Raw genomic sequence first — 18,916 nt, 5'->3', positions numbered from 1 at the left:
TAAAATAAAATAAAATAAAATAAAATAATTTATTTATTTATTTATTTTTACACTTGTAGTGTTTCTGCCTACAAATATGTCTGTAAATCTCTATTATACTATATTATTACCAAATACTGGGTTCAAATTAATTTGTTTTCTTTTAGTCAAAACCGAGTGAACATTGCCAAAAATATCAACGAGTAATGATTTTTTTTTTTTTTTTTTTTTATCAGTTCCAAAAATACAACACCTGGCTAACTGAAAGAAAACAAGTTAAGAGAAAGACTGAACCAATATTTTGTAATAATGTAGGATAATGATAGATTTACTAGCAATTTTTAAATGTCCATTCAAAATTAGCTAAAAGATTTTTCGCATAGCATGAGGGACATATGAGTTTTTCATGATTATTATTATTATTTTATATTGCACACAGATGCATATTTTAATAAAACACATTTGTATTTATACTTAACATTTATTACAAATTCAAAACCTAATTGTATATCATTACATATAATTTATATTGTTTTTTGTAATAAATGTTAAGTAAACACCTGCAGCAATAAGCTTAAACGTATGTGAATTTAATTACTGCAGAAATATGAAGAAGAAGAATAGTCAAGAACAAATTAATTATTGTTAAATGGAAATAAAACTGTTGAGTTTAAATATGTTTTAACACAGTGGCTGCATTTTTACAGTGTGCTTTACTTTACAATCACATGTAAAATGTGAATGTCTAAGTCTACAGAAACAATACATTTAATTGAGGCTATTTATATTTAAATCTGCTCAGAAATTTGAGAAATTAAAACAGGAGGCAGATGGGCCTAAACTATAAATATGCACTGATATACTCTATGCTTACACCATAAAGACATTATTTATTGATTGATTGATTGATTGATTGTATTTTTTTAATAAATGCTCCTTACATAGTTGTAGAGCTGTGACTGTTTGTGCTGTAGCTCAGAGCTGCTGTTTGCCAACACAGGAAACATTCTGTTGTTTCCATGGCTGAACTGTCACAGGAACCTTGTATACCGAATAGGGTGATGGTCTAGCTCAAGATAAAAGTGCACCCTGTCAACAGTGCCTGTCCTCGCCGTGCAGGCCTGGACATTTTTGTTTCACCTTATCAGATACAGCAGCCCCGTGTGGGTGAATGGCACTTATTTGTGTACCACAGAGAGAAACTGGTGGAGCGCTCTAATATGATCAATTCCCATACCTCACACTGGAGCTCATTACACACGCACCCAGGGACACGTGTTTAATATATCAAAAATCTCAATTATACCACCTAATTGATATCCGTATTTGCTTAATTGGTCAATTTCATTCACCCCCACCCCCTATGCATAAAAGAAGTGTCTCACACGAGGTACTACATCATACAGTACTTTTTTTTTTTTTTTTTTTTTTTTTTTTTTTGGCAATTTGAATTAACAATTTCTCTCTTTTAGTTCTGCAATTTTTTTCCCAGATTGGAAAAGATAATAAATGCATTCTCATCAATTTAGGCTCAGACTGACTGTGAAATTAAACCAATCACCAAAGCAATTACAGCAGGGGAGGAGAGGGTCAGATCAATAGCAGCCCATTATGAATAGCCGATAAAGAGAGAGAAAACACCCAGGAATCAGGGAATCCCTGAATGTCTGATTGAGTGATTGCTAAGCAGAGGATTTTACACCAAAATGAAATGGCATCAACGCCTCCATGCAGACAATGGGCAGGTAATGTTTGTTTATTTTTTTTTTTAAGCTGCTGTTTAAGTAGAGTTATTTTATTGAAGCATTTAGCAATTTTCACTAGTGCAGTATCCTTATTGTTTATGTCAGGGGGTCTCTTTAAACTCCAGAAACACTTGCTATAAAGCCTATATATAATGTATTTATATTATACATATATACATACAGTATAAAGAGAATGAGACAGGTAACATTTACAGTAAGGTTTAATTTATTAACATTAGTTAACTGTATTAATTAACATGAATTAACAATTTACTATACAGTACTTCTAGCCTTTATTAATCTTTATTAATGTTAATCTCAACATTTACTAATGCATTTTAAGATCAAAAGTTATATCAGTCAAACATTAGTTTAAGGGATAGTTTACTCAAAAATGAAAATTCAGTCAGAATGCGTGCCTTTTTCCCTTTTCTTATATATATTTAGAGTAGAGCATAAAAGACATTTTCTTGAGACATGTTTTTTTTTTTTTTTTCGCTTTGGAATGCATGTTTTGTATATCGGATAAAATGACAAGGATGATTTTAACTGGGGATAAAATATAAAAAGGTAAGCTCAGTTGAACGAGTGTTTAAAAGAATGCAGTGCATCCAGTAGTCCAAAGTGCATCCCTGGTTACATCAAAGCTACCTTTCTGCAAGAATAACTTCTTGTAAGGTTTGCCATTAAGCACTGTAGAATAACCTGAACATCTTTTCTCCTCTATGGCCTAATCCAGCGAACAATGACCCAGGCCAAGGCCCTCTACACTGGCTTTCATCTCCTCTGTGTAGATTCACCCACCAGTATTGATTCCTTATTGACCTGATATGTTCTCTGCTTCAGCCTGCACTCTTTTTCTCAACAAAACCCTTCAGCTGAAAAAAAAAAAAAAACTGGTATAGTTTGACTTGTCAAGTTTTTCTTTCAATCTGTTGACATTTTAGCCTAGTTACCATATTAAACTCTAACTATTACTTTGATTATCTATGACACTAGTGTAAACAGATCCAGATTGATCCAGAGAAAGATTTGGACGGTCTAGATGTCCTCTTGAACTCTTCAACTTATCTGACAGTGACATTTTCTAATTAATTTTGACTGTAGGTCAAGGTCAGTGACTGGATGCCCTTTGCCTCCCAGTTTATATATGTATTTCTCAGATATGCAAGACAAGGTCACAGTGATGGAAAACAACTGTCTTACTGATTGGTACCACATGCAAATAGAGTGTAATAGAAATGAGATAATTATTCATTTCTTTCAACTAATTAGATCCAAGTCACACTGGACCAGTGGATCTGGAGAGCTTCTATCCGTCTGCCCTCTGGAGCTAAAAGAAAGAAAGAACTAAAAAGAAATCAACTCGAGGGGGAAATTCTCTCAGGGTCTTTCAGGTCTCTGATTGTTTGTACTTTTATTTGTTTATTCGTTTGTTGACTTATCTATTCATTTCATTATTATTGTTTTCCTTTTTCTATTTTTCTTTTATTTCCCAGTTGAGGTTTAAGTTTTAAATGGTTTCAACTATTCTTTTGATCTCATTTAGAAAAAGAATAAACAAGGAAATAAAAGCCCTTTAAGTTCTTTTAACAATAACGCATTCTGTTTGTACGCATGCCATCATATCTGCACAGTTACATTTGTATGTTAAAAGAGCCAGTTAACTATTTGTGCATTTCGGCATATCACACACGTTTGGTCTTTTGTATTTGTTTGTAAAACTAACACGTAACATGCGTTCAGCTCCACTTTTCTACCTCCTCGTTTAGATACAGTCCTTGAAATAGAATATGTCATTTCCTTTTTTTTTTTCTGCTTTGATGAAGACGTACTGTGTAAATAGGGTTTGACTGTCTTGGTAATCATTTCCATTGAGTGCAGGGTGCTCTGGATAAATAGGTCCTAATTTGTGAGAGGTGTGCAGGCTGAGCTGACAGAGGCTGCCAGCGCATATTACCAGCACTATTCTCAGCAGAAGGGAGGAGAAACGTCCATCTGATCTCTGGCGCTCGCTTCACAGAGCACTGGAACCGCAACCTCCCTATAAAAGTTGCGGCCTTTGTTAAAATGCACCATCACCAGGCAAATCGTCATTGACCTGGGACTAACTGGGCTTTATGATTCAGTCAGAGTTACAGATTCAGTTTCATGAAATGGAGAACCAAATTCTGTGAAATTAAATTGGCCTAATGGAGGAAAGAAATAATAAAGGAACTCTATTAATTTAATATATATAAATTAATTTAATATATATATATGTATGTATATGTATATATATATATATATATATATATATATATATATATATATATATATATATATATATATATATATATATATGTATGTATATATATATATATATATATATATATATATATATACTTATAAATAAAAAGAGACCTTAAAAACACCAAAATTTTGAATATATATATATATATATGTATATATATATATATATATATATATATAAATTTGTCAATTCAACCCGATCACCATTTAATGTACATAAACACTGACAATATGCAAATTATTAACTTCTAAAATCAATATAGCAAAAAAGAAAACACATCCAGGTCAGAGCGCTGTCAAATGTGCTGATATTTGAACACTGGCACTACCGCTGGATAGTAAAGGGCCCTGATGCACAACCCTGAACAATGGAATCGTTTGTGATTACAGCACAATGATAAGATCAGTCAAAGCAGCGATAACACAGATTTCTCTTCGTCGTTTTTATGACATTTTCATTTAGTCTCTTAATCCACGTCCTATGGGCAGTAATTAAAGCACGTGCTCGGTGAGCTCTTTCCTGGAGTGAGGGAGTATTACATTCTGACCTTTCCAGATAAGGATCCACACACAGGATTTCTAGTGCCGTTCTTCAAGTGGTGCTTCTGAAGACGCCAAAATTGATTTATTCCCATTACCGGGGTGCTAGTTTTGGTGTGCGCAGTGTTTAGAGAGATGCTATTCTCTGGTAATTTACTCAACTCCTGCTTTTTATAGGTCACACATAGCATTTGTTTTTGCATTTGTATTCTGCCTTTTGTTATCTGTATGTCAAAGTACTGATAATCATTTGTAGAATGTAGGGATGAATAAAACAATACCATTCAAAAGTTGGCGGTCAGTAAGAAGTTTTGCTAACATTTTACAATGAGCTCAACATAAGTTAATACTGACATAAACTAACAATAAGTGATATATTTTAACAGCATTCATTAACCAGTGTTAATGTTAGTTAGTAAACATCTTCATGTTCGTGTCAGTTGACAGTGCATTAACTGTAATGTTAACAGATACTACATCTGACTTAAAAAATCTGATCACACTTTATTTTAGAGGGCACCTTTTATGCCCCTTTTTACAAGATGTAATATTGGACTTGGGTGTCCCCAGAATGTGTCTGTGAAGTTTGAAGAGCAAGAGAACCGGTGTTTAGCCATACATATGGGAAGCCAAATGCACTGAAAGTGGGACGAAACAGCGTGATGTTACAAAGCTTGTGCTGCACTGACCTGTCATTGGCCCGGATCAATGGGCCGAGCCGAGTAACCAAACAAATCTCGTGCTACGAACGGCACAAACTAATCTCACAAGGGCGGTGCTGATCAGTAAAAAAATACTTAATGTCCGCACACAGGACTGCTTGCGAGACGTTACAGCTGCTTAAGCGCGGAAAAAAAGGAAGACAGTGTACAGCCACTGAGGGCAGAAGCTATCGCAATGCAGGGCTGTCAATCAACCCCCATGGCTGGCCCTATACAATGTGACATCACAGTGCATGAGAATCAAAACGGCAGACCCGGTGAGACTGACTTGGTTTAAAGGGGATTAAAAAATGAGTGGGTGGATTTTTATCATTTTAGGGTGGTTGTGTTCACACACTGCCAACACACATTTATGTCCAAACCATGAAAAAGTGGATTTTGCATAATAGGTGCCCTTTAAGGTCCAATTCTCACTATTAACAAACCAGTAACTATGTCTTTTGCCTCAATAAATTACTAATTTGCAGTTTATTAATAGTTAGCAAGGTAGTTATTAGGTTTAGGTATTAGGACTAGGGATGTAGAATATGTGCTTCATAAGTACTAATAAACAGCCAATATGTTAATAATATACATGCTAATAGGCAGCTAGTTACTGTAACTGTAAAAGTTAATGTTAATGAATGTAGTTAAAGGATGTTAACAGAAGAAACCTTATTGTAAAGTATTTTTGAACTTCTGAATACTTTTATTTATTAAATTGATCATAAGTTAAAGATGTTTATAATGTTACAAAATGTTTCTGTTTCAAATAATTGATTTTCTTTTGAATTTTCTGTTCATCAAATAATCTAAATAGAGAGTTAATAAATGGTTGTTTTCAATTCTAATAGCATTTGACAATATTGCGGTTTTACAGACCCTAAACTTTTGAAGCACAGTATATATCGATAACATACCGGGTGTCTGCTGAATTATTTACTTCACTCTTTATGAGGCTAGTTTACAAAATAATCTGCTAGAAAAATAACTACATAAGCAAATAATTTTGATTTGTAATCTTGTTGTCCATCCTGGGAAGAAGTGCATCTTTACGCCAATACATAATGTGTGCTTCTCCAGCTGGAAAAGTTTTAAAGACAATGAGAAATCCACCACAATCGAGGCCCATTCATCAGGGAGTTGTTTTATTTCTACAAACTCCATCATCTCTATAATGCATCGCTAATTTGTTTTGACTTTCTTGAATAGCTCTGAGTGGGAGAGCGACTTTAACACGACCCTGCTCCAAAGGCAAGTTCAGTTTCTCCTGCGTGATTTGCTCATACAAATGAAATGTGTGGTTTGGGTGACAACAGAAGCCCTCACGTTTCGACAGAGCGTCGTGTAGAATTCCAAGGGGTTCGACGCTGCCCGGCCAACATTTGCGATCCAATTCCATTCAGATGGAATTCATTTCAACAAACCAGCCCTCATCACACGTGTCAAGAGTGACAAAGAGCTTTTGAGCAACAGGGGAATTAATAGAAGGTGGTAAAAGCAAAGGAAAAAAGGAAAGGAAAATAGATTTTGATTGACAAACACAGGATGCAATTAGCAGAGTGTCTGAGCGAGTGAGTGAGAAGGAGAAAGTGAGAGCACTGATGTGGATCCGTGCTCTGGTGGTGGAGGGCTGCAGCGGAGGGGAATGCTGACTGGAGACTCTAGTGTCTTCTGCCATATGGTCTCCTCGTAGCTCTGCTCCGTACTCGAGCCCACAGCTATGCGCAAGCCGCACCGTTTCAAGTGGAGGTTACACATAAAAACACACACCATCTGACTGATGTTTTGCATCCTGGTATATCAAAACAATTCATGCATCTGAGGTATCGCCCGCTTCCCCCTGAGGGAACTGTCGAGCAGTTGTTAAAGAAATTTAGGGGAAACTCAATTAAAAACTACGCAGACGAACAACACTTGCGGTTAAATTGAAAGCACGCTCATTTATCTCAAGTTCTATGTGTTATTAATGACACTGGAGTTTTTGTTTACACTTCAGAGCTCGGTGTAAATAAATGTGCACGTTCTGCGTCTGTGCTTGATTTTGAGGTTGACGGGGTCAGACGGTCAGTGTGAGGCCTGCAGCAGGGCTTTGTCCTCTCATACCTTTGAATTGTGCGACTGACCTGCCAACAAGAAGTCCGTTCTCCCTTCCTTTTGTAGAGCAGCACTGCAGGCTTGTGTGCCAGTGATGGATAGTTTGTCCAGAGCCAAGGGCCGACACTGGGCAAGGTGGGATCTCGTCAAGGGCCTATGCCTCTATGCCAGCTCTCGAGCCCTTAGACCCGTGTTCTCATTAACACACAGTCAGGGTTTGGCCTACATCCTACTGCAGCCTGCGATGTAGCTGTCCCTGGACATTAGAGACGTTTAGCTATGAAATGAGCTCACTTCTAAAGAGGCCTATATATTTTTAATCAACTATTTTCTTGCACAGCAAAGTCATCTGAAGATCTTTTTGATTCTGATTCTTTTTATTTTGATTAACATACAAGAAAGAAAGAAAGAAAGAAAGAAAGAGATGTAAGGTAACAATGTGTTAAGTACAAAACAAAGGAGAAATTTGAGAAATATTTAGAATGATATATTTGTCTTCTGAACATGCTGAAGTGCTATTTTTTGTGTTACAATTTAAAGTAATGTTGCATCTTTTCCTGTAGGATTATGAGGTAAGAAGGCTGTTTAGGACACAGATCAATATATTTTGCAATTATGTTGCATGTTTTGGTAACACTTTATTTTAAGGTATCGTTGTTACACGTCACATGTACTTACTATTATAACACTTAATTATGCATAATTACATGCAAGTAACCCTAATCCTAACCCTAACCATACAGTAAGTACTGTATGTAGTAAGTATGTAGTTAATTAATATTACTCAGTACTTAAATGTATAATTACACTGTAACAAGAAAATAAAGTGTAACCTATGTTTTATATTTCTTGTAATTGTGTAAGTAATGTTTTTAATGCAATTACAATTAATTAAACACAATATTGTTTAATTGTTGAATATACAGTAGTTTAGAAGGTCAGAAAAAAAAAAAAATATATATATATATATATATATATATATATATATATATATATATATATATATATATATATATATATATATATATTGCAATAGTACTCACATAGCCACGTGACAGGCTAAATGTGGATGTCCATCTCTACAGGAATGCTCATTAGGATATGCCCATGAGACTTTGACGTTTGTTTAGGTGTATATGAGTTATTAAAAGAATCATTTGGCACACTCTTTTTTTTCACATTCTCCCTCTGCTCTCACACTCACAGTTACATGTAGTGCAGCCGTTGAAGCAGAAAATATTGCTGTCTAGATATTTGTCCTGGGGCTGATAGAGAGGGCATTGTCTTGGGACTCACTCAGGCCTCTGAGCTCATAGTTGTGCATGGCAGCTGCAAAAGTGTGCTTTGTTATGTGTCTAAGGATTGGAGTTCAAGACCTTGCTTTTTCTTGAAATACTAGGCAGATCAGAGGCACACAAGCTCCTAGGGGAGCAGGGGTCGACGCTTCTCTGTCCAATTTTTCTCCATTATTTATTTATTTTGATTCCCATGCTTTGTATCTCTTGTTCCCGCAGCTTGATTTTCCAGGCCAGACCCTGAGACTGCCCTGCAGAATACGGGGCCCCAGGGGCTTTCCTCTCTCCTATTGTTCTCATTATCCAAAACACAGTATTTAACCTACAGACATTTAAAGTAAAACTGGGAACAGCTGTCACATTAGAGGGAGACAGCGCTGGCAGTAATAACCAAAATACTGTAATTGAAGCTGTGATGTAATGCGAGCATGGACAGAATAAACAATAGACTTACTTTTGTTTGTTGTCCGAGGCTGTTAAACAGTAGTGAGTTTTCCCTCAAGATAACTAGAGCAGTTATTTCATTAAACAGCATGCTGACTGAGGGATGTGCTGCAAGAAGTGAGGCTTGTGTCTGTTTGTTAGCATCGATGCTGGCGCTGTATGGGCACTGCCGGAGTAGACGGCTCTTTTTCTCTCACGCTGCCACCCTATCCCTCTCTCCCTGTCGCTTTCTGTCTTTCTTTCTCTGCAGGCCTCTAAACTGTAGCAGAGGGTTAGTGTCATATTGTGTTGCAGTGTTTAGCGGAGGAGCATGTTAGCATGAGGGGTGGCATCTGGCAGCAGATGGGCCCTGAGAATGGCACAGTTCTCCCTATTTAAGTATGTATTTAGTATGTATATAATAATAATAATAATAATAATAATAATAATAATAATAAAAAAAAAAAAAACTGTTTTGTTTTAACCCAGAAACTCATTTTTAGTTTCTCTTACTTAATATATGCTTTATTGATAGGATTATTATGTTACACACACACACACACACACACACACATAAATAAATAAATAAATAAATCTTTTGAGAAAATGGCCATTTTTTTGACACATTTAATTTATTCAAAAGTAAATATTTAAGACTTCAGTAACAGGGTTAACTAAAACAAATCCATTTCTATTATAGTAAAAAAAAAAAAAAAAAAATTAACAATACATTAACAATTTAGTGCTTTTCTCGTTTCTAAAAATGTTTTTTATTATTTTTTTATTATTTTGTATTTATTTATTTATTTTACACTAAGCTATGGCTGTGGACATTCAATGACTAAAAGTAACATCAGGTGACGTTGTTCACAAGCTGTTTTGTTGACTTGGAGATTACATGTGAGAATATACATTTGACCAGCTACATTAAAGAGTGTCAAAACAGCATGTATTGATTGAATTTTGTTTAAAAAAATAAAAATAAAAAAAAAATAAAAAAACATAGGCTCATTGAAAATACATAACTCTATATACATTTCTGCAAAACTGAAATAAATTTAACTATATGTAAGAATCACTGCAGTTTCCAGTTGAAATGAACACTAGAGGCAGTAAAACTCAGACAACCTTTATTCCTTTTCAAACTAATTATGATTTGCAGATACAGAGTTTTGATTTATAAAGGCTAATTTTAAATTGCTTGCAGAAAATGATGTTATGACTTCAAAACTATTTTAACATCCTGCACTATTCGAAAACTGATACTTTTGAACGTTGTCGTCACATTCATATGTATGAGTTTTCTAATTCAGTAGGTTTGCTTGGTAGTTTACACGATACGGTGTTGCACTTGAGAGAACCCCGTGAAACTGTGGTTCGACAAAACAGCTCAAATCCACATGAGGGAGTTCAAATAGCATGGCTTCATCAACAAATGAGTTTTTATATCACTTTTGCATTCGTTAATTGGGTTGGGTTTGGTATGTAGGGGATATTCTAACACGATAGAGCATTAACCTTTAGCGACACTGTGAATTTTGAACTCTGAACAGCCATAATACGTACCTCAAGCAGCGTAATAAAAATGAAGCAATGCGCCATGGTCACATATTGAACGTGTGTTTTGGCGCCACTCTCTGGACATTTCACTTTGAAACTGCCACAAAACGTGGAGTAAGGTACGTTATAATGATGTTGCAGAAATGTATTTAGAGGCACGTATTTCCAATGAGCCTGGGTTAAAAAAAAGAGAGATTGTTTATCAAAAATAACAAAACGGAAAGTTTATAAGGTTTCTCTTTATAATTGCATTTCTCCATGAATAACTGGTAGGGTCTTCAGATGAGTGTGTGTATGTGTAATATATTTATATTTTTACACCTAAATAAATCTCACAGGATTTATGTTTATCTGAAGCTAGATGCTACAGTAAGTGAGCCACTGAGCTCAGCTTAGCATTCATTGACTTCACCAACACTTGCTGTCCATTTGCACTGGCAGCCTGAAGAAATATGGCCTCTTAATTGGTGAATCATGACGCGTTGTAGTAGCTGTGATTGCCACCAAAGTGAAACAGTGAGATTATTAGCCATCCCGCAATGAAATTTATTATGATCTACAGGGCTCTGTGTCTGAAGAGACCATTCCACCTCAGTGGGGAAGCAACAACACCGCTCTTATTAGTCATACTTCACTAGCTGTCAACAGCCACAAAGGCGACTCATGATTAAAAATGAACATGCCGCTTGTTCAGGACGGTCTCGTGTTTGTTGTCACGAGCGAAATGTTGGGTTATTTGTGCACTTTATTGATGGAGCAGTTTTGAGGAAAGACACACGTTTGAAATGTCTGTTAATTTTCTTATTATTGAGAGAAAAGAGAGAGGCAGAGATGATAACAGCAAATAAATCAGCGAGTGAACCGAATTCTCCATTTCATAATTCTGTGGAAAATATGGTGAATGAATCCCCGATTACAGAGGAAATTGAAGCCCTTTGTTCTTAAGCATTCACTTCTTCGGATATTTCCCTGGATGGATTCGGAGATTTGCCGGGCCGGAGTTACCCAGATGAGACAAACAGGAATTAAAACGCCATATGCTTGGAAACGCTACCTCTGCGCTGCTCAAATGCCTCTGCAATTTCTATCAGTTTAAAGAGGGAAATCTTCAGAGCACCTCAACCATTTATTTATATATTTTCATCCTGCTCATTTGTTTATTTGTTCCGTCTCACTCTCTGTCATGTTCATTGGTTTTGCAGAGACAGTGCGGCTTCGTTTCAGAAGTGTGATGCCATTTGGCCATTCGATGAGTTGTAAAAATGCACAAAAATGCCTATGTTTTGACCAAAATTCATCTCCATCAAGGGTCCTAAGAGAGTCAGCTCCTCACAATGAGTTCACACTGATGGGCTTCAGCGAGGTTAGATGGCTAGGAGCCTGGGAACCCCTTCTTTGATTTGTAAAGCCGATGAGATGTTTCTTATTTGGAAGCCCGGCTCAATCTCAATCTAGCGGTGCATTAGAGGTGCTGTTCCCCTATGCCCCACCTAGCTCAGTTAATTGTGTGTTTTCAACCCGCTGTCGGAGGCTAATTTAACTATAGATTGAAATGAAACAGCCCTGGCCTCACATTTTCTGGCAATCAAGACTCCAATTTGACTGTGTTTTCTCAGCAGACATTAATGATTCCAAAGCTAATACTCATTGTTTGAGGTGACATAGCAGCCCTGGCATTTACTTAACCTTTTGTCATATGTACAAGTCTGAGTCAATGCAGAATCTACTCTTAATTAATATCTTTTCTTCTCTCTGCCAACATTCATTTCTTGAATATTCAGGGACAGTCAAAGTAGACAAAGGCGTATAATTCAAAGATAAAGAACGCCAAGAACATTTTATTTAATCCCCCCAAGAGGATAAACTTGTTTCTTTTTCATATATATTATATCTATATTAGATTTGTCAGGTATAATTAACATTCAGAGCAGCTACTTGTGTACTGTAAAATAACACTAACAAAGAACAGCTTGGGTCACCTTGAACCTTAAACTGTTGTTCTGAACCGGGTCAACAAACCAAATTACGATTTTCTGTAATTAAATGTAAGTCATTGATCTGTTATTCACTTCATCATTGTTGTTATTGTAAACTAAATCTAAGACTATTAAAAGTGTTTTTGTTAATTGAAATAAAGCTGAAATAAAATATATATAAAAAATTAGAACTGAAAGTAGTACTAAAATTACTACTAAAACTGGAAGGAAAAAGCTATGTATATAAATAAATAATAATAATAAGATGGCTATATACTGTATATGAAGAGTTCAGATGCAAAAGCCTCTAAGTGCCATCTATTTGCAATAAGTTTGATTGTATCATAAAATAATTGCTGTTAATAGTGTTCATGGTCTATTTGATTACGTCTTTAATTGATTTTTCTGTACATTTCTGCCATATGTACTGACAGTCACCACTGATAAGCTACTACTACTGTAAATACATTGTAGAAACTTAATTTTCTGTCAAGTTGCTTTGCAACGATTTGTATCATGAAAAGCACTATACAAATAAACTTGAGTTGAATTGAATTGAAATTACATTTTCTACTAAAATTAGCATTTTTATCAGGCTTCTATATTTAGGTTCTGTAATTGTATGCTAATGACCATGTATAGGTCCTTTTAAATGCTATTAAAGTGAAATAACTGTACATAAATATAGGAGCCTATTAAAAATTTTCATTTTAGAAGAAAATTTAATTTAGCACATAGAAAGCTTTTGCATCTGAAATCTTTATATATATATATATATATATATATATATATATATATATATATATATATATATATATATATATATATATACACACACACACACACACACACACACACACACACACACATGCATGCAGTTGAACTAGTAAGTTTAACCACATAATGTCACTAAAAATTTTCTAATCTCTAAAGGATTGCTATTGGAATCACATTCATAATGATTTTGTCTGCATGCTACTGATGAAAAACCAATGGAAGCTGTGCATATAAAGTCTGCCAGTGATGTAATAACGTAGTATAAACAAAGATGAAAACACTGACAGTGTTGCACCAATCTCTGAAGACATAACGTGCTTTCATTCTCTTTCCTTTTTGCAAAGGCCTAGTTTATACAAACCTGATATTTCCTTTCATTAGAACCATTTTTATGACAATAAAATGAATATATCCTATGTTCACCCTTTCTCTCTCTCTCTCTCTCTCTCTCTACTCTGCTATTCACCTTCTCCTTTCAGATAGGCCCCTCTGTGTACATTATCCAACATACACACGGCTTGCAAGTTGCACGGGTGTTTGAAAAGTGTGACAGAAATCATTTATTATTCTGCGATATTCAGAACAAATAAGGTTATGAGGCAGCAAAGCAAGCACAGGGCCTTGAGCTCAGAGGCTATTTGATTTGTCACAGGCCTGTTTTATGTCTTTCTCTCTCTCCCTCTCTCTCTGTCTTTTGCTATTCCTCTCCATGAAGGTTCCCAGCTGAACTTGGCTGAGGTCAGTGTCTGGTCAAATGGAGTCGGGCCTGTGTGTCTGTGGGGGTGCAGATGAAGTGGTCAGCGGTGTGACAGTTAGCGGGGATTCTGACAGCCCCAGGTCCAGTGTGGATTAGAGGTGAGGAGAGCAGACAGAGAGAGAGGGAGGTGGTGTGTGTGTGTGTGTGTGTGTGTATAGTGCTCTGAAGCATGGAACTAACATGGGCAAACAGAAGGACTAGCCTTGCAGTGAAGGGAAGTCTGACTCATTTCTGTGAATCTTTCTCACTGCTTGTTTCAATTAACCAATTCAAAAAAATTTCATTAAAATTTTAATAAAATGAACAATACTAAAATTAATTCATAAAGTTCATTCTTTGCAGTGAATGGGTGCCGAAAAAAAAAGTAGAGTTAAACAGCTGATAAAAACAACCCAGGCTCATGAAAATATGTGCCTCTATATACATTTCAGCAACACTGTAATAACATACCTTACTGCACATTTCGCAGCAGTTTCAAAGTGATATGTACAGAGAGTGGCGCTAAAACAATACATGACCGTGGCAAGGTTTTATTACGTTGGTACAGGCACATATTGCAACATTTTTATTACGCTGCTTGAGGTACATATTGAGCCTGTTCAGAATTAAAAAAATCTGTGGAGTGTCACTAAAGGTTAATGCTCTCATTTTGGAAATATCCCCTAGACCAAACAAAATCCTAAACCTACTCGATAGTGTTAACAAATACTAAATTGATATAAAATTAATTTGTTGATGCAGCTGTGCTATTTTAACTTCCTCATGCGGATTTGAGCTATTTTGAACTTTAGTTTTACGATTAATATTACTCTTCATCACTCAAGTGCAATGCCATATCGCGTGATCTTCCAAGTTAACCTACTGAATTAGAAAACTCTGTATATGTGACAGCAAAACATTCAAAAGTATCAGTTTTCAAATCGCATGATCGATGTTATATGATACTTCAGAAATCATTCATTGAATTATTTCATTCGTTTTATGGAATTTCTCATCATCAATGTTTAATGACGCGTTTCTAAATGAAGATCACCGCAGACCAAGGCTGCAGACAGCGCACCTTGTTTGTTTTCTTTATTTTGTAAATGCACATAGTTTTGTTGTTATTATGTGTGTATACAAATACAAGTAGACCCTTTACAGATTTGATTGATGTATTGCTCTTATCTGTACGATGAAAACTGAAAGTGTAATTTAAGTTCTTTTTGGGGTTGTCAGGAGAAAATGCCTTTAACACGCGTATGCGCATGAATCGACTCCAGAGGGTTAAACTGTTGCGCTGCTTAAAGGGGTCATATGATGTTGCTAAAAAAGAACATTATTTTGTGTATTTGGTGTAATAAAATGTGTTTATGCAGTTTAACCGAGCGGCAACCTCCTGCTCTCTCTGGTGAAGCCAATAAGGAAGTGACTAAAACTGCAATTCATCGACTGGCCGCTTGAGGCTGGCTGCAAAAGGGAGTCAGTCCCATAGACTCCCCATTTTAAAATGGCCAACTTTACAGCAGAAAAAAACATGTTTACAGCCTGGTGCAAAAAATGATTTTGGTCTATATTGCTAATTTTTCCCTTCATGACAACTGTGAGGTGAGGTGAATTTTTTTATAAACTCATCCGTTTAAATTATATTAAGCCTTAAAGTTCTGCATAATTAAGGGCGTGGCCACTTGAGTGACAGGTGGATTGCCGCTGCTGACAATGGCGTCGCGCTAGGTGGGCGTGGCTTCAGCAACCAGCTCCCGCCTTTTTGCCCATTTTCTATTTTCCGGGAGAGTCGCGCGGTGACGCGCTGCCAAGATGGCGACGGCCCGCTCTGCACACTTTGAGCTTCAAAACCGCTATTGAGGAGTCTATGGGTGACGTCACGGACACTACGTCCATATTTTTTTACAGTCTATGAGTTTAACATTTAAAAAACACATTATTTCCCACATACTGTATATTACGATTGCTCCTCTATGCCCTGCTTTTCTGAAACGAATCGATTTTTAGGAAGCTCATCGGTCTGAAAAGCGAGGTGTGCTCTGATTGGCCAGCTATCCACTGCATTGTGATTGGCCAAATTCCTGAAGCGTGTAACGGAAATGTTATGCCCCTGAACATACTGTGATGCCCTGTCCTGGTGCGACGAGACAAATCCAATACAACCCATTTTAAACGAGGCATTTGTAGCATCCAGTGGGGACATAATTATTGATTATAATGACTTATACTGTCTTTTTAAACGTTGCGTTGCATCGTGCTACATAAACATAAAACCATAAAACAAATGTCTGCATTTGTGATCGGAAAAACAACAAACAATAAACGCTACTCTACACTGCTCAAAACTTGCGTTTGAATCATCAGTGGCAAATTCTTTAACACTAGAACCGCCTGAGGTCACTGTATACCTAAAACCGCCAGCGGGTAAATTTTACCCACGCACATTACAACTGTATTTATATGACTAAAGATCATATTATTTCACTGTATTATACCACTGTCTTCACAAAGGAGTCATGAAATGATTATGTCTAGTCATCAACTCTATTTGTATCCTGTTGTTTTATGTTGAAGACATTTTAATGCAGGCTACACCATAATGGTCAGCAGACTAAGCTTAAAAAAAAAAAAAATCAATATATTAAGATAACCCATGCTATTTAAATTAGTAAAATAGCCTGTAGACAATAATGAGCAATGATAATTCCCCACGCTGCATAGGATGATGCAATGACAAATTCAAGCAAATGGCCAGACTAGAATAGCAACACAATAGTGAACAATAAACGATATGGCGAGACAAAAATTAAATAATTAAACCAAAGTTTGACCAATTAGAGTAACTTTGGGCTAAAACATATAAATTTGATACATGATCACTGTCAGATGAGCCGTCAGATGCTGAGCCGACCCAGGACACATCAGACTCTCCATCACTCATGGCATTTAGTGTTTCTAATACCTACCTTCAATGAATCACCATTTTTAGTCATTTTGACTTAATTTATAAAATTGATAACCACTAAATCAGTGAGTGAAAGGCGTTGCCTAGAAATGTACAATGTTAAAACATAAGTGGCAAGAAAATGACATTGTGAAAATACATGCATTATATAGCGGTTAAATTTGACCCACTGGCGCTTATACCTGTAGGTATAAATGCCCCGTTTTTTGATCTGGTTTAATCCAAATCATTTTTAACAACAATTTTTAACAATTGTAAATTACATCATTTTAGTAAAAGTCAATTACTGGGAGACTTGAATGTTTTATTTTAAATCTGTTTAAAATTTACCCCGTGGTGGATCTAGTGTTAAATATGAAAAGGTACTTATAGGCTGTGAGTCAACATTATTTGTCAGAACATCGGCATTGTAGGCATCTCTCCCAGGAAACAATCCTTGTCCTCTGTAAAATGCGTTACACGCATCTGAATATTTGGGTTGAACTGTTCTGGAACAGTGTTGTAAATACAACTTAATCACTGATTTCTAGTTGTGTCCTCTTTTGGAAGGCAAAACAAAGTAGTTTCACTTTCACAATGAAACACACAGCGTCTCCATGACATGGCGACGGCAACAACAAATTCCACAGCAAGAATAAAAGTTACGCCTTCTTTCTTTGCGTGAACATTTGGGTGGTGTTATGCAAATCTTCCCACACAGTGACGTAGACGTGGGGGCGTGTTTAAATGAGGCATTTTAGGAGGGCGTGGATGTGTCTTAACTTTTATAAAGAATATCTCTTTGGGTTTGAGACTTTAGTCTTTGCAAATTTAGGGATCTTATCTATGCACGAACAGCTTGTAACACTCCAAAGAGAAAGGAAAATTTTAAATCGCATCATATGACCCCTTTAATATTTTTGCAAAAAAATTTTTTTTGATGTATAGAAAGTTTAAAAGAATAGCATTTACAATTTACAATGTATTTGCTGTCATTTTTGATCTATTTAATGAGTCTTTGCTAAATAAAAGTAAGAACAATTTGTTCTTACAAATTGAACAACTCTTTTATAAACCAATTCATTGAAAAATAAAAACAGACTCAAAGCACGATTTGTTCATGAATCAGACATCACTATAGCCCGGCTTCATGAATATGCACAGTTTTGCTCTGTGTGGTGTAGCAGAGCCCGAGTCAGAGCATTGATACATGCTCCAGCGTGTGTAATCTCACATAAGGCCATCAGAGATTAAAATGGCGGGATAATTACGGCGACACGGGAGATTCCTGCTGTGTTTGCATACACGCGTGGGATTTGTAAGCTGTGCATTAGCCGCACGGTGTGGGACACCACTGAGAAGGTAATTTAAGGAGAAAATTCCACCGGATTCTCTCTCCCGATATCATTACCAGTCGTATATGCTCTATCACGTTCGTGCGTAGCTAACCCCGCGCTGTAGATGAACACCATAGCAATTAATTGTTCTGGGCTTGGTTTTATAGCTCGTTCGCTCGTTCGTATAGCTCAGGGAATGGTTTGTTCTAGCCATTGGTATCTAAATTAAATTGTTTTTATCTCCTGCCAGTGAAAAAGGGAAAAGGGGGGGAAATTAATTTGTTAGATCAAAAAAATATTTAATTTTTCAACACATCAAACAAACTTTTATTCAGTCAGGGTGCACTGCAGCGGCCCTTTTTTCTTAATTAAGAAAGCATTCTATTATTAAACCAGATGAAAAGAAACATCAATTCAAACAGTACAGTCATGTTCGACTACTACTAATCTTTTGGTAATTATTTTTTAATTGAATCTTTTGAACACAAAAGCCCTGAGCAGATGCTTG

At 36.1% G+C, this 18,916-nt stretch overlaps 1 long non-coding RNA gene across 21 annotated transcripts in view; it reads left to right on the top strand.

Moving 5' to 3' along the window:
* LOC109065015 overlaps nt 1-18,916 on the top strand; it is a 358,164-nt gene that overhangs the window by 207,993 nt on the left and 131,255 nt on the right. For 15 of the 21 annotated variants that reach the window (XR_006156261.1, XR_006156263.1, XR_006156264.1 and 12 more), the window contains one exon: nt 14,101-14,240. The exons of the other annotated variants lie outside the window; for them this stretch is intronic. This is a non-coding gene — a long non-coding RNA (uncharacterized LOC109065015). The remainder of the gene's footprint in view (nt 1-14,100; nt 14,241-18,916) is intronic. 21 annotated transcript variants of the gene reach the window in all.

Source organism: Cyprinus carpio, chromosome B13 (genome assembly GCF_018340385.1).
Source record: "Cyprinus carpio isolate SPL01 chromosome B13, ASM1834038v1, whole genome shotgun sequence".
Lineage (NCBI taxonomy): Eukaryota > Metazoa > Chordata > Actinopteri > Cypriniformes > Cyprinidae > Cyprinus > Cyprinus carpio.
Note: the sequence above shows the minus strand (reverse complement) of the source record. Positions and strands in the feature narration are given on the sequence as shown.